Genomic DNA, 12,130 nt, shown 5'->3' on the forward strand with positions numbered 1-12,130 from the left:
GTTTTAACACATTATTTTTATTGTTTATATATTAATTTGTTTCTCTAGATTATAAGGTCCTTGAGGGTAGAGCCTCAACATATCTCCTCAATGAGCATGTGTTTAACATAATTGAATATATAACAATAGCCTGGAATATAAATTTTAGAAACTCTTATAAAATGATCCCAATATTTCATGATATTTGAACACCAGAAGCACTTACTGACTGAAGCCCTAATTGGTTCATCTTATGTGATGAATCTCTTCTTCCCAGACAGCTTTTTTTTTTTTAATTTTTATTTATTTATGATAGTCACAGAGAGAGAGAGAGGGAGAGAGAGAGAGGCAGAGACACAGGCAGAGGGAGGAGCAGGCTCCATGCACCGGGAGCCCGATGTGGGATTCAATCCCGGGTCTCCAGGATCGCGCCCTGGGCCAAAGGCAGGCGCTAAACTGCTGCGCCACCCAGGGATCCCAAGATAGCTTTTTATATGGAATTATTTTCTCTTTCAAATTTATTTTAGCAAATTTCTTTTTGTATTATCATATTGTGCTATCAAATGTATTCTATCACATTATTATCAGAGACATTAAAAATATTTGATGTTGGCACTGGCCAATCAAAATAGGTACTATCTATAAAAAAAATCACTATGGTTCTATGTGTGACATTTGGTCAAGTGTCCATGTGATGTACCCCAAAAGGGGAAAGGAATAGGCTCCCATGTACCAGCCTCCCCCTTGCTGAATGAGTAGTCTATCCTTCTCCAATCTGCTCTATTAGACATTAATGAAAATAAGTATCTTCCTGAAGGTTTTGTGGTTTCGAGTACACAAAACTTCACATTCCAAATACACATCACACTCTCATATATCCATTCAGCAAATGTTTATTAGAACAGAACATCTCTTCGTCCCAGCAACTCCCTTTCAGCTTCTGTATCTCTTAGTCTCTCTCTTTTCCTCTCATCCTTCCCCATGGGCACTCATCAATCTCATCCTTCTTCTGGATCCTCCTCCCAGGCTCTCTGTATCCTTGTCTCTCTATGCAGAGTATTTCAACTCTGCCACAGCCTAGTCATATCCATCATCAATACATGCTTCAATAGGTGGATGTTTGAGGAGAGAGGATTTGTGCTCACCAAAAAATGCCCCTCCACTTGTTAGGAGTTTGCCTCCTTAGACACTGGAAGAGGAAAAATAATTATTTTTGTCAGAAAGTAAAAATTTTTAAGAACTCTATTAACATTTATATACTGAAGTGTATATAAAATATGCTGATAATATGTATCAAATGAAAAATCATGGAAATAGGTTAATTTAGCCATATTCTTTTCCCATTCTCAAAAGTTATTCTGAAACATAACCAGTGTTTGATGCTAACATTTTGCTTAATGTAGGGCATTCACTTAACAATCAATTCATCAGTTTTTGATTACATGCTTTGTGTGTGTATGAGAAACTGGGGATATGACAAACAGTAAGATGAAGGACTCCTTGTTCAGTGGAGGAGATGAACAGTGGGATAGTGTGAGCAGAACGGTGAAAGAGGAGGGTACAGTGAGTGCTACAGGGCACTCAGACAAGGCAGGTGGGCTGGCGATAGCCCAGGGAAGGCTCTACAGAATTCAGAATACCTGCAATGACTTTGAAAGAATGGATAGGGATTACCCAAGAGAAGTAAGAGTAGCACATTCCAGGAGGTTTAAGTGATTGTGTACCAACAACAATGCAGCAGAGTCTCCACAGAGTAGGTGTGAGTAGGAGGACTGGAAGAAGAGAGGGTGCAGAGCTGAGCACCCTTTGTTTTTTTTGTTTTGTTTTTTTTTTTTAATGGGTGTTTTTTTTTTTAATTTATTTTTTATTGGTGTTCAATTTACTAACATACAGAATAACCCCCAGTGCCCGTCACCCATTCACTCCCACCCCCCGCCCTCCTCCCCTTCCACCACCCCTAGTTCGTTTCCCAGAGTTAGCAGTCTTTACGTTCTGTCTCCCTTTCTGATATTTCCCACACATTTCTTCCCCCTTCCCTTATATTCCCTTTCACTATTATTTATATTCCCCAAATGAATGAGAACATATAATGTTTGTCCTTCTCCGACTGGCTTACTTCACTCAGCATAATACCCTCCAGTTCCATCCACGTTGAAGCAAATGGTGGGTATTTGTCATTTCTAATAGCTGAGTAATATTCCATTGTATACATAAACCACATCTTCTTTATCCATTCATCTTTCGATGGACACCGAGGCTCCTTCCACAGTTTGGCTATCGTGGCCATTGCTGCTATAAACATCGGGGTGCAGGTGTCCCGGCGTTTCATTGCATCTGTATCTTTGGGGTAAATCCCCAACAGTGCAATTGCTGGGTCGTAGGGCAGGTATATTTTTAACTGATTGAGGAACCTCCACACAGTTTTCCAGAGTGGCTGCACCAGTTCACATTCCCACCAACAGTGTATGAGGGTTCCCTTTTCTCCACATCCTCTCCAACATTTGTTGTTTCCTGCCTTGTTAATTTTCCCCATTCTCACTGGTGTGAGGTGGTATCTCATTGTGGTTTTGATTTGTGTTTCCCTGATGGCAAGTGATGCAGAGCATTTTCTCATGTGCATGTTGGCCATGTCTATGTCTTCCTCTGTGAGATTTCTGTTCATGTCTTTTGCCCATTTCATGATTGGATTGTTTGTTTCTTTGGTGTTGAGTTTAAGAAGTTCTTTATAGATCTTGGAAACTAGCCCTTTATCTGATATGTCATTTGCAAATATCTTCTCCCATTCTGTAGGTTGTCTTTGAGTTTTGTTGACTGTATCCTTTGCTGTGCAAAAGCTTCTTATCTTGATGAAGTCCCAATAGTTCATTTTTGCTTTTGTTTCTTTTGCCTTCGTGGATGTATCTTGCAAGAAGTTACTATGGCCGAGTTTAAAAAGGGTGTTGCCTGTGTTCTTCTCTAGGATTTTGATGGAATCTTGTCTCACATTTAGATCTTTCATCCATTTTGAGTTTATCTTTGTGTATGGTGAAAGAGAATGGTCTAGTTTCATTCTTCTGCATGTGGATGTCCAATTTTCCCAGCACCATTTATTGAAGAGACTGTCTTTCTTCCAATGGATAGTCTTTCCTCCTTTATCGAATATTAGTTGCCCATAAAGTTCAGGGTCCACTTCTGGATTCTCTATTCTGTTCCACTGATCTATGTGTCTGTTTTTGTGCCAGTACCACACTGTCTTGATGACCACAGCTTTGTAGTACAACCTGAAATCTGGCATTGTGATGCCCCCAGATATGGTTTTCTTTTTTAAAATTCCCCTGGCTATTCGGGGTCTTTTCTGATTCCACACAAATCTTAAAATAATTTGTTCTAAGTCTCTGAAGAAAGTCCATGGTATTTTGATAGGGATTGCATTAAACGTGTATATTGCCCTGGGTAACATTGACATTTTCACAATATTAATTCTGCCAATCCATGAGCATGGAATATTTTTCCATCTCTTTGTGTCTTCCTCAATTTCTTTCAGAAGTGTTCTATAGTTTTGAGGGTATAGATCCTTTACATCTTTGGTGAGGTTTATTCCTAGGTATCTTATGCTTTTGGGTGCAATTGTAAATGGGATTGACTCCTTCATTTCTCTTTCTTCAGTCTCATTGTTAGTGTATAGAAATGCCACTGACTTCTGGGCATTGATTTTGTATCCTGCCACGCTACCGAATTGCTGTATGAGTTCTAGCAACCCTTTGTTTTGTTTTGTTTGTCACTTTTATTTTGATAAAATTTCAAACTTAAAGAAAAGTTGTCGGAATATTATAGAATACTATTTCCATTTTGCCCATTGATCTCTCTGCCACTCCCTCTCGCCTCTCCTTTCCTCCACCTTCCCTTCACTTCTCCCTCCTTTTCCCTCCTTCTCCCTCTTTCTCCCTATCTCTGTAATTATGATTTTGGAAATGTTTGAAAATTTCAAAATGTTGCTGTCATGTTGCCTTTTTAACACCGCACACACTTAAGTGTGTATTTCCTAAGAACAAGAATATTCTCCTACATAGTACAATTATTGAAATCAGAAAATGTAGCCTTTATTTAATATTTTATCTTCAAATTTTGCCATTACTAATAACATTCTTTATAGGTTTTGGGCTCCCACCCTCTTTTCAATTTAATAACCAATCCAGGAACACCCACTACATCTAGTTGTCGGGTGTCTTTGGTCTCCCTCAATTTAGAACAGTTCTCAGCTTTTCTTGACATTTTTGGAGAGTACAAATTAATAGAATGTCTCTCACTTTGGATTTGTCTGGTGTTGTCTTATGATTAGATTCACATATTGCATTTTTTTTTTGGCAGGAATATCACATAAGCAATACTGTGTCCTTCTCAGAACATCACATCCAGAGGCACAACGTGTCATTTTATTGATGATCTTAACTGAGATCACTTGGTTAAGGTGCTGTCAGCCAGACCTGTCCATTGTAAAGTTACTATTTTTACTTGTAAAAATATAAAGCTAAATTTACAGTAAGTATTTTATTAGAAGATATTGTAAGACTACATCAATATCCAGTTTCCTTTTTTTAAATATCCAGTTTCCCTATAAAACTTTGACCCACTGATATTAGCATCATTTTGATTTTTTTGCCTGAATTAATTATAAGTGTGGTCATTGAAAATGCTGATCTTTTCTAATTCCATCTTCTAAATGTATTAATTGACATTCTCTTATAAAGAATGAATTTCCTTTTCCTCTATTGTTTATTATCATTATGTAATCATAGATATTTAATTTGGGTAATCTATTATCATCTATTACTGTCATTTATTTTGAGACTGCAATTAGCCAGTGAAAGTCCCTTCAAGTTGCCCCTGTGGCTTTTGGCATGCTTTCATCATTTCATTTCAGCACTTTCTTAATTTTTGTCCCTATATATTCTGGACTCATCATTTTTTCCCTGCCCCAACCATTGAATCAGTTGTTTCTGATTCCTTTAGCCAAGTCTGGGCTATGTGACACCTAGTAGTTTGTATGGCAACATAGCAGGCTTTCAGTGGACAAGTGAAATATATTTATGTTTGGGATAAGTGTACTTGCTTCAGAGTGAGAATGAATTGGAGGTAGTATAATTCCCCAGACTAAGGCCCAATAAATCAGAAGCTCTAAACTTTGCTGCATATTAAAATCACCTGGAGAGTTTTGACAACTCTTCATGCCCAACAGGCATCTTGGACTTATTAATCAGAATCTCTGAAAGTGGGTCAGCAGTATTAGTATCAAATGAATGAATGAATGAATGAATGAATGAATCCAACTGTTCAGATATTTTCAGTATACATCCATAGTTAATAATTATTGGGTTAGAAGGCACTTGAAATATCTACAAATGAGATAAGGTAGGATCTTTAAAGCAGTAGGTGTAGCTTAATGCATATGACAGTAGCCTGGGTGTCATATCTTTGGGTTCAAGACTTATTTCTACTGCTTGATTGTTTCTGTGATCTCCTGGGTTTCAGGCTCATTCATAAAAGGAGATATTTTTATTTTTCTTGCATTTTTACACTGAATTATTAGAATGATCAGACACAGTAATAAATGAGGGAATGTTTCTTCATATGTGAATATTTTAATGTAAAGTGTAATTATTACAATTATTTCACTGATTACATAAATTAGAAGGGTAGACTACCTTTTTTAAATCTAAGAGTAAGGTGGAAGAAAATATTCTAGAAGTCACATTTCTTACAATCTCATGGAAGGAGATAAACATTAATTCAATGGATATAAATGCAAATATACATTGCAATACTTCTTGAAAGAAAAGAGGTAAATGGTGCTAAACGCAAATGTGGAAAAGAAAAATGCAATCAGGAATGACTAGGAATAGATTGTTTGAAAGAGAGGTACACATTAATCTAAGAGCTGAAAGAATATTAAAAATTAACAATATAAGTAAGTATGTGTGTCTATAAAGTAGAGATAACCATACATCATGGTTTGCTTGGGGAATTCATGGTTTATGCCATCTGATAAAGCATTTAGATTTTTATTTTTCCAACTTTAGTGAAGTATAATCAAAGTCCAATAAACATATTTAAAATATTTAATGATGAGTTTTGACAAATGCGTACATTTGTGAAATTGTCACCACAACCAAGATAATATATCTATCTCCCTAGGAGTTCCTTGGGCACTTTTGCAACTTCATTCTTCCTCACATACCACCCACTTTCATCCTGTCTCCAGGCAACCATTGATCTGCTTTCTGTCACTATAGCTTTGTTTGCATTTTTAGGAAATTTATATAAAAGAATCACAGAATGTACTCTTGTTCATGTTTAGGGAGGTCTGAATTCTTTCACTCAGCATAATTATTTGAAATTCAATGATGCTGCATGTATCATTTATCCTTTTTTCTTACCGAGTAGTATTCTATTATATACACTATAATGTATTTGTCCATTTTTTTTATCCATCGTTTATCCACAGATAAACATGTGAATTGTTTCTAGTGTTTGGCTATAACAAAAAAAAAAAGTTATTATGAACATTTGCACAAGTCTTTGGGTAAATTGAATGTTTTCATTTCCCTTGGGTAAATATGTAGGAGTAGAATGATTGTGTTGTATGGTAGTATACCTTAGGAAAATGCTAAACCTTTTCAAAGTAGTTGTGCCATTTTACAATCTCACCTATGATTTTTAAGAGTTCCCTTTCTTCCTTATCTTTGCCAACAGTTGGTATGGTCAGTTTTTATTTTTTTTTATTTGTAGTCATTCTAGTGGCTATGTAGTATTTTCTTATTTCAAGTTGTATTTTCTTACTGATAAATTAAGGTAACCATTTTTCCATGTGCTTATTTGCCATCTTTCTATCTCTTTTTGGTGAAATATTTGCTTAAATATTTTATTTCTAAGTGAATATCTACACACACATACATATATCTACAAGAAACAAGTTTTTTGGCAGAGGTATCTTGCAAATATATTTCCCCTAGGCTGTGGATTGCCTTTTACTTTTATTAATAGTGTCTTTTGAAAAGCAAAAGTCTTAAATTTTGATCAAGTTTAATTTATTGATTTATTTTCTTTTTTAGTTTATGCTATTTATGTCTTATTTAAGAAAATCCTTTCCATACCCAAGGTTACAAAGATTTTATCCTTTTTGCTGTTGTTATTGTTCTGGAAGTTTTATAGTATTAGCTCTTACTCAAGCTGTGTGATAATTTCTTTTAAAGATTTTATTTATTTATTCATGAGAGACACCAAGAGAGAAAGAGGCAGAGACACAGGCAGAGGGAGAAGCAGGCTCCATGCAGGGAACCTGATGTGGGACTCCATCCTGGGTCCCCAGGATCAGGCCCTGGGCTGAAGGCAGCGCTAAACCACTGAGCCACTGGGGCTGCCCCTGTGTGATCAATTTTGAGTCATTTTTTGCATATAGTGTAACATATAGGATTGAGGTTTCTTTGTTTCTGTTTTGTTTTGGAAATAGCCATCCAGTTGTTACAATACCGTTTATTGAACATGTTACCCTTTCTCCTTTGAGTTGCCTAGGGACTTAGATTGAAAAGTCAATTAAGGGCAGCCCCTGTGGCTCAGTGGTTTAGTGCCCCTTCAGCACAGGGCGTGATCCTGGAGACTCTGGGTGGAGTCCCACCTGGGGCTCCCTGCATGGAGCCTGCTTTGCCCTCTGCCTGTGTCTCTGCCTCTCTCTCTCTCTCTCTGTGTCTCTCTCTCTCATGAATAAATAAAATCTTAAAAAAAATCAATTAAAAATATGTGTGTGGATCTATTTCTAGACTCAGTGATCAGTAGCTTTTTTATGAAGACTTTGCCCAAAAAATGATTCAGCACCTATAGCAGAAGAAGGTACATTTACAGAGCATTCTGTGAAACATGACTTTTCATTTATACAACTAGCTGTCAAACATGCACATGCATCAGAATATACTGGAGGGCTTGCTAAAACACAGATGGCTAAGGTGTAGCTCCAAAGTTGCTGCTTCTTTAGGTCTGGATTGGGGTCAAAGATTTGCGTTTTTAACAAAGTTCTAATAAAAAATCATCAATGTTTTTCTAAATTTAATTTTACTCATTCTCATTTCTGAGTTTTTCAGTGACTATATAGAAAATGAAACAATAACAATATATGGCCTCTATTAGCATAAAAAAGACTTTGCGAGCAGCTAATGATGCCTGTTTTATATCATTATCATCAAATGCTTCTAACATAAAACCAAATCATTTTGATCATGATTCAATTTGTTATCCAATTCATGGAGTCAAAATAAAACATTTCAGACTTCATCTGTCAGTGGTAAAATGTGACATTATTTTGATTATTAATGTAAATTCAATTTAAAAATCCATCATTTAAAATAATTTTTGTGGTGGTAATAAGAATGCATATTTTAGTGAGCCATAAAATTACATTCTTACTAAATTCTGTGTTCTTATTAAATTATACCATGGAGCTGAAATGTACTTGACATTATTTATGAGACTTCCTCATTTATAATTGCCTCCAAACAACATGCAGATTTTCACCAAAATAGACATAGCAGTTATCAAAATTTACAAGCATTTTTATGCATGCAGAGTAATTAAGTTACAACATTTGTTTGACAAAGGTGATGTTGAATATATATTTTTAAAAAGCTCAGTGAAGCAATATTCACTTTCTCTTTTTGCTTACCAAATTCATTTGGATATCAGAAATATTTGAGTTTTGGGGTCTCTGGGTGGCTCAGTTGGTTAAGCACTAAACCCTTGATTTCAGCTCAGGTCATGATCTGAGAGTTGTGGTATCTAGCCCTGTACTGGGATCTAGCCCTGTGGTGGGCTCCATGCTCAGCATGGAGTCTTGGGATTCTCTCTCCCTCCAAAAATTTTGGATTTCTTGTTAAAGTCAGCTTATCTATCTTACATTATTTTGATTTTTTTTGTTAATTAATCCTTCCAGTTTTTATTGTGTTTTCTTCAAATTCTATAGGAAATCCTCATTTAGATATTCAAATAGTGGAACACAAAACATATTAACTTTTTTTTTACAACCCTCTTAAAGTTTGATTTGTTTCTCTTCTGGACTTCTGAGTATTATATAAATTACATAAAATAAAATACTTTGGGGGAATGTTAGTAATTTTTTATAGGATTTTCCAATTCTGATGCTACTGCTAATTCTATACAGCTACTATATAACTCTGTTTTACACCAAGGAACTTTGTTTTCAAGACCTTTTTTGGAAATTATTTTAAATTGGTATATACATACATTAACATTCACTCGCTTTGGTGTACAGTTCTATTCACTTTGATAAGCTTCTACAACCATGAAACCATTGAGGCAATCAATCTATATAATGGTTGTACCAAAAATATTATGATATTTACAGTCTATCTGTGCCCCAGCCCCACCCCATATCTCTATATTTTTGCCTTTTCCAGAAGGGAATGGAAATTGAATTATGCATTAGTAACCTTATGAATTTGGAATCTTTCACTTAGGGTAATGTATTTGGTATTCATCTGTGTTACTATATACTCATAGTCATTCCTTTGTATTGCTAAGTAGTGTTCCATGATAGGGATGTACCATAGTGATTTTATTCATCAGCAATTTGGAGGATATTTGGATTGTATTCAGCTTTTGGCAATTATGAATAAAGTTGATATAAACATTCAGGTATAGGTTTTTGTGTGAATATAACTTTTTATTTCTCTTGGGTAAATATCTAGGAATTATTGGATCATTTAGTAAGTGTATGGTTATTTAACCATATAAGAACTGCCAAAGTCTTTTCTAAAATGGCTGTACCAACACATAAGTGCTTATAAAGTTCTTAGTGAATTTCAGTCATTTATTTTGTTGTTGTTTTTTAAATATTTTATTTAATTATTCATGACAGAGAGAGAGAGAGAGACAGAGAGAGAGGCAGAGACACAGGCAGAGGGAGGAGCAGGTTCCAAGCAAAGAGCTTGATGTGGGACTCAATCCCCAGTCTCCAGGATCATGCCCTGGGCAGAAGCAGATACTCAACCACTTAGCCACCCAGGTGAGCCAAATTTCAGTTATTAAAAAAAGCTGCACACTGAAAGATAGTGAAAACTATCTAACTATTTTAAATTGGTTATAGTTTTATTCTATACTGCATTGGAATGAAATTCAAATGATACATTATTTTCTTTATCAAGCTAAAATAACAAATTAATCATAGAAGTCATTTGAAAGAGTTTGCCCTATAAAAATATTTGGTGAATAAACTCTAAATTGAAGCTTAAAAATGGACAGAAATATTTGGATACAGATTATTTTTCATTTAACAGAATGGACAGCTGACAAGCATATGCCACATTTAGAAAGAGTTTTCATATTTTTTCAAAACAAAATAAGCTTTATAGAGTGAATTTGAAGTTTTCAAAAATTTCAAACTTATTAAACACAAAATGCTACTTTAAAGAAGCTTACAGGTAATTTTATTTAAAAAATAATAACAAAGCCATATTATTGGAAAAGAATATATTATTTAAAAAAACACCAATGACATATTTTTAAAGACAAAAATGGCCAAGTTATTGATTAAAATACCTGATTTAAACTTATACTGCTCATTATATTTTTAATGCCTAAATAATGTAAAGTTTTATTTTTTCTTTTGTTTAAGCATACTAAGGTATGCTGGTTTTATATTTTAAGAAAACCTTTTGCTTTTGAAAACAGTTTTGGAATAGGATACAAATAAAGTAAAATCAATTTAACAGTCAGTAATCATTTCAATATTGTATAAATTGCAATGTTTAGCATCACCTTTCCCTATCAAAATTGTTCTGGTTTGAATCATAATCTCTATAGTCATCCAACTTGAAAAGCAAGCAGGTTTGATTGAATGATCAGCTAACAGGCAGAAAGGAACCAAGGATATTTGTGAGATGGAAAGAGAGCTAGTAAGGATTTTGCTTGCTATAAAGTTTCAGATGAACTACATTATCTTGGCTGTCTTCTTCCTGAGAGATTGAAATATGCATTGCTTTATAGCTAGGGATGGTCTTTTTAGCAGGTGACAGTCTGCAAAGACCTGCCACTTACGTAAGATCCAGCCACACATTTAGAACAAATACACGTTGCCACTTAATAATTGAGTTAGTATTCCTCTGGATATGCTTCAGCTTTGAACTGGGTTTAAGTGGACCCTACTGTATTGTTCTCTCTCTTCTTACTCTATTTCAGTTAATATGTTAATTCTGTCAGAACCCAAGTAGAACAAAAAGAAATAAAAATTCCTCCTCAAGGTGGCTCCTCTGAGGGAAGTTCATGAGCTTTAGTCTTGGTGATGTCTTCTTTAAAATCTGCTTCTTTGGAAGAGGAGAGTCTCCAGGTAGACTCCTCACTTGCCATGAGGACATTCCCAATGGAACCTAAATGATCAAACATGCAAGCCCTTTCTTTGTTTATATGGTTGATGTGTATGTATGTGTGTAATATATATATATATATATATATATATATATATGTATGTATATGTATATATGTGTGTGTGAATAGTAAGATAGTTTATTTTATATATGTAATCTCTTACTAGTTGCCTACTAACGTTCTATTAAGGATCATTAAAATTTATTCCTCTCCCTCCTCGACTTTCTCCTTTTCCTCCCATCATTTTTACAGTTCACTGAGCTCTCCAAATAAGCATTCTTTAAAGCACAGGACTCCACCGATTTGTTCACAACACTGAAAATCTCTCCCACTCTCCGCACATGCCAGATTGTTGGAATTTTTTGCATTTTCAGGTAAGATAATTGATGAATTGGCTGTAGTTTTCAAAGGCTGCTCTTCTATTAGCCTAGATTATGTGGTGCTTCACTGATAGATAATCTCATACTGTTTTGACTATTTGATTCTAATCTATTATCACCAAATTCTATTCCTTCATACTCATCCCACAGGCTAGTAATGGATGAAGTAGGCAAACTAAGGTTTTTTTTTTTTTTTTTTTTTTTTCCCATCTAGGGGAACTATGGCAAAATTAAAATAAAAAATAACCCTTGCCCTTAAGGTATGTTTTAGCTCAATCATGACTGGCTTTAGATGGCTACTTGGAAAAGGTTTCTGGGGTAGACTTGGTTGGCCATGGAGAATCATAGGGGAGGGGCATTTGTTC

The 12,130-nt window shown here is 35.1% G+C and overlaps 1 long non-coding RNA gene across 2 annotated transcripts in view; it reads right to left on the reverse strand.

Annotated features, from left to right (window-relative positions):
- Positions 1-856: 856 nt before the first annotated feature.
- The window catches only part of LOC140632432 (uncharacterized), a 30,913-nt gene continuing 19,639 nt past the window's right edge, over positions 857-12,130 (reverse strand). For both annotated transcript variants that reach the window (XR_012029993.1, XR_012029994.1), the window contains one exon: positions 857-1,168. This is a non-coding gene — a long non-coding RNA (uncharacterized lncRNA). The remainder of the gene's footprint in view (positions 1,169-12,130) is intronic.

Source organism: Canis lupus, chromosome 4, assembly GCF_048164855.1.
Source record: "Canis lupus baileyi chromosome 4, mCanLup2.hap1, whole genome shotgun sequence".
Lineage (NCBI taxonomy): Eukaryota > Metazoa > Chordata > Mammalia > Carnivora > Canidae > Canis > Canis lupus.